Below are 5,175 nucleotides of genomic sequence, written 5' to 3'. Positions count from 1 at the left end.
TCTATCTCTTTCTAACCCAGGGAGTGTGTAATGGGGGGTGTAGAGGGAGCTTCACTTTGTGTCTGATCCCCGGAGTGTGTGATGCGACGGTGTGGAGGGAGCACCACTTTGTGTCTGACCTCGGATGTGTGTGATGCGACTGTGTGGAGGGAGCTTCACTCTGTGTCTGTCCGCGGGAGTGTGTGATGTGACGATCTGGAGGGAGCACCACTCTGTGTCTGACCCCGGGAGTGTGTGATGCGACGGTGTGGAGGGAGCATCACTTTGTGTCTGACCTCGGATGTGTGTGATGCGACGGTGTGGAGGGAGCTTCACTCTGTGTCTGACCCCGGGACTGTGTGATGCGACGGTGTGGAGGGAGCCTCGCCCTGTTTCTGACTCTCACTGTTCTGTCCCCAGCTAAACCTGATGTATCGTATGTGGAACTTCATTTCAAATCCCTCTCTGTTCCCCGGGTCCGGACGAATGCAGGTCAGTTTCACTTTGTTGGTTTGACACTGTTCAGCTGATGTGAATTTTCCTGTCGAGCAATGTCATCCCAAGCTCACAGTTAACCCTGATTGTTCCCTGTTAGACAATAGGTCAGGAGCAATGCGTGCGAGACTGGATGAGAGACGGGCTCTATGGGAGTGTCGGTGAGGAGGGAGCGCTCTGGGAAGGGTCGGGGTGGAGGCAGAGCAACAGGCGGTGTTGTACAGAGGGAGGTCTGTGGAAAGGAATGAGAGACGGGCTCTATGGGAGGGTCAGTGAGAAGGGAGAGCGGTCTGGGAAGGGTCGAGGCGGTGGCAGAGCAACTGACGTGGTGGTAGAGAGGGAGGTCTGTGGAAAGGAATGAGAGACGGGCTCTATGGGAGGGTCAGTGAGAAGGGAGAGCGGTCTGGGAAGGGTCGAGGCGGTGGCAGAGCAACTGACGTGGTGGTAGAGAGGGAGGTCTGTGGAAAGGAATGAGAGACGGGCTCTATGGGAGGGTCAGTGAGAAGGGAGAGCGCTCTGGGAAGGGTCGAGGCGGAGGCAGAGCAACAGCAATGGCGGTACAGAGGGAGGGCTGAGGAACAAGATGGGGAGTTGCTCTGGGTTGGGTCTTTGCAGGGAATGCCATGGGATTTTTTGTGTGGTGGGAATATCGAGAGAGGGGGTTACACTGGGGGCACTGAGGAGGGGAGTTGTGTGATGGGGGTGGTGCGAGAGCAGGGAGTGCTGTGGCATGGTCGGTGAGCAGGAAACACCTTGGGAAGAGTGGCGTGGAGGGAGGAGAGTGGGAAGAGTCAGTGAGGAACGTGAACTTTATAAAATGTGTGCAATCCTCTCCCCGTTCAAATCCAAGTCCCTCATCCCTCACTCTTATCTCTCTCCTCTGCCTCCCTCTTTCTTCCCCTATCTCTCACACACTGATCCTCTCATCCTCTTTTCTTCCTCTCTTTCCTTTATTTCATTTCCCTCTCCCACACTCACGTTCTCTTTCCTTTCCCAACCCTTCTCTCTGTCTATTCCACATCTCTCCCCTTCTACGCCTCCCGCTCTCTCCGTTGACATTCCCCTCCAGCTACTTCCCTTTCCCCACTCTCCCCTTTCCCACACTCTCTGCTCCCTCTCTTTCACATTCCCCCGCTAACACCTCTCTCCCTATCGCTTACCCCTCTCTCTCCTCTGCTCTCTTCTCTCTCTCCGCGAGTCTCTCCCTCATTCTCAAACCCTGCTTCATTCTCTCCCTGACCTGCCTGTCCGACTCTCTCGCCCAGATGGTCCGATCTCCACCTACTCAGAGGTGAACTTTCGAAGAGACGATCCCCTCATCGATGAGGACGAGGATCCTCCCATTGCCTCAGGACCCGGAGGGATGCCAACTACTATACAAACAGGTCAGAGTTCACAGTATTTTGGAAGCGTCAGATGTTATTTGCCCAAGTGTTTCAAATTTTAATTCATCTGCCCAGACCACTACTCTGGGAGCTCGTTACACCTCCTGTCTGTGATGTATAGAAATGATCGGGTTGAAACTGTAGACGGGTGGTGTGCCTCAGGGATCTGTATTGGGTCCAATATTGTTTGTAATATACATGAATGATATGAAAGATGGGGTGGTAAATTGGATTAGTAAGTCTGCAGATGATACTAAGGTAGGTGGCGTTCTGGACAATGAAGTAGGTTTACAAAGCTTCCAGAGAGATTTAGGCCAGTTAGAAGAGTGGGCTGAAAGATGGCAGATGGAGTTTAATGCTGATAAGTGTGAGGTGCTGCACTTCGGTAGGAATAATCCAAATAGGTCATACATCGTTAATGGCAGGGCGTTGAAGAATACAGTAGAATAGTGCGAATAGTGGTGCATAGTTCCCTGAAGGTGGAATTTCATGTGGATAGGGCGGTGAAGAAAGCTTTTGGTATGCTGGCATTTTAAAATCAGAGCATTGAGTACAGGAGTTGGGATGTAAATTTAAAATTGTACAAGGCATTAGTAAGGTCGAATTTGGGGTACTGTGTACAGTTCTGCTCACCGAATTATAAGAAAGATATCAACAAAATAGAGAGAGTACAGAGAAGATTTACTAGAATGTTACCTGGGTTTCAGCACCTGAGTTACACTGACTTGCTGAAAAAGTTAGGTTTTTATTCTTTGGAGCGTAGAAGGTTGAGGGGGTCTTGATAGAGGTATTTAAAATAATGAGGGAGATAGATCGAGTTGACGTGGATAGGCTTTTTCCATTGAGAGTAGGGGAGATTCAAACAAGAGGATATGATTTGAGAGTTATGGAGCAAAAAATTAAGAGTAGCGCGAACGAAATGTCTTTACTCAGAGAGTGGTAGCTGTGTTGAACGGGCTTCCAGTAGAAGTGGTAGAGGGCAGTTCAGTTGTGTCATTTAAAGTAAAATTGGATAGGTATATGGACAGGAAAGGAGTGTAGGGCAATGGGCTGTGTGCGGGCTACTGGGACTAGCTGAATGTAAGCGTCGGCACGGACTAGAAGTGCCGAGATGGTCTGTTTCCGTGCTGTAATTGTTATATGGTTATATATAACTTATCTCGATGAATTTGTGGACGGGTGTGTTGGTGAGTTGCACATGATACGAAGATGGGTGGTCTTGTGGATCATGTTGAAATCTGCCAAAAAAAAAAAACAATGCGACAGAGATCAGTCACAGATCCGGCTGGAGAATGGAAGAGTTTAGTCCGTCATGTATCCGATGTGTGGGAAAAGAACAAATCTGGCAAACAGTAATACAACTTTGGAAAAACAACAAACTCTGAATCCAGACGGCCAATTCCCCATGGATCCCCTGTATCATAATCTTCCGGATAAGCCTCCCCTGAGGGACCCAGTCAAGCGCCCAAATGAAGTTAACGGAGACAACACCCAGAACTCCAACTTAATCAATCGCGTAGGAGAGAGTAAAACACCTCGGGAATCAGTCAGACACTTCTCAGCCTTTGCCGAGTCCAGGAATTTGGACTCTGAGCGATTACGGCTGAAGGTAACTGAGCATGTCAGTGACTTGGACGACGGGATTAAATCTCATGGACCTGATGGAATGCACCCTCGGGTTCTGAAGGTAGTTGGCAGAGAGATGGCCGAGGCACTAGCAATGAACTTTGAGGAATCGACATTGTATTTGGATTTTCAGAAGGCTTTTGACAACGAGCCGCACATGGGGCTCCTTAGGAAGATCAGAGTCCGTAGAATTACAGGGAAGTTACTAGCACGGGTGGAGCATTGGCTGATCGGCAGAAAAGAGAGAGTGGGAATGAAGGGATCCTATTGTGGCTGCCGGTTAGCAGTGGAGCTCCACAGGGGTCGGTGTTGGGACCGCTGATTTCTATGATGTTTGTCAGTAACCTGGACCATGGGATTCATGGACTTGTGCAGAATTTGTCGATGATACAAAGATAGGTGGAGGAGCGGGAAGTGTTGAGGAAACAGAGAGCTTACAGAGGGACGCAGATAGTTTAGGGGAATGGGCAAAGAAGAGGCAAATGAGACATAATGTTGGAAAGTGTATGGTCATACACTTTGGAAGATGAAATAACCAAGCAGACTATTATTTAGATGGTGAGAGAATTCAACATGCAGAGTTGCAAAGGCATTTGGGAGTAGTTTTGCAAGAGACCCTAAAAGTTAACCCCTAAGTTCAGTTGGTGGTGAAGAAAGCGAATGAAATGTTGACATTCAGGTACAGAATATAAGAGCAGGGATGTGATGTTGAGGCACCAAAAGGCACTCGTGAGACCACACTGAGAGTATTGTGTGCAGCTTTGGGCTTCTCATAAATATTGGCATTGGAAAGGGTTCAGAGAAGATTCAGGAGAATGACTACAGGAATGAGAGGGTCCTTGTATGAGGTACATCCGGCAGCTCTTGGGCTGTATTCCCTGGAGTTCAGGAGAATGAGGGGGCCTCTCATAGAAGCTTACTGAATCTTCAAAGTCTGAACAGATTAGATATGGAAATGTTATTTCCAATGGTAAGCGATTCTAGGACAAGTGGCCACGATTTCCGGATTGAACGACGTCCTTTTAAAACTGAGATGCGGAGAAATTACTTTGTTCAGAGGCTGTTAAATGTGTTGAATTTGTTGCCACGAGAGGCTGTGAAAGCAAAATTATTGGGTGCAGAGACAGATAGGCTCTTGATTAGCCCGGGCATTAATGGGTATTGCAGTCGGGAGGGGAGTTGGGATGACTGGAAGAATTCCTTCGGCCCATAATTGAATGGCGGGGCAGATTCGATGGTACTAATCGCCTAATTCTGCTACTATATCTTATGGTCTTATGCTGGTGTGGTCTCTCCACAGCTGCGCAAGAACGGAAGTCGAAAGTGAGGATCGGAAATAGACCGCACCGTCCGATCTGCCTACTCGGCCTAGTTACGTCCGCCCTCATCGTGATAGTGGTCGGTCTCTCGATCCATAGTGAGTGGAACGGGCTCAGGGTGGAGTCAGACCGTAAATAAAGAGAGTGGAATGAATTGCTATTGTAAAACACCACAGTGACACCGACACGCCCCTTACCATAACACCGACGAAAACCCCTCAGCACAACACGGACACGACCTTTACCGTAACACAATCAAGCTCGTTCTGACACCGAAACACAGTTCACAGTGACACTGAGGTACCGTACACCGTGACAACTTCACGCTCCTCAACGTAATCCGCTCCACACCGCATCGTGACAAACACTCA

This window comes from Hemitrygon akajei, unplaced genomic scaffold (genome assembly GCF_048418815.1).
Source record: "Hemitrygon akajei unplaced genomic scaffold, sHemAka1.3 Scf000046, whole genome shotgun sequence".
NCBI lineage: Eukaryota > Metazoa > Chordata > Chondrichthyes > Myliobatiformes > Dasyatidae > Hemitrygon > Hemitrygon akajei.
Note: the sequence above shows the minus strand (reverse complement) of the source record.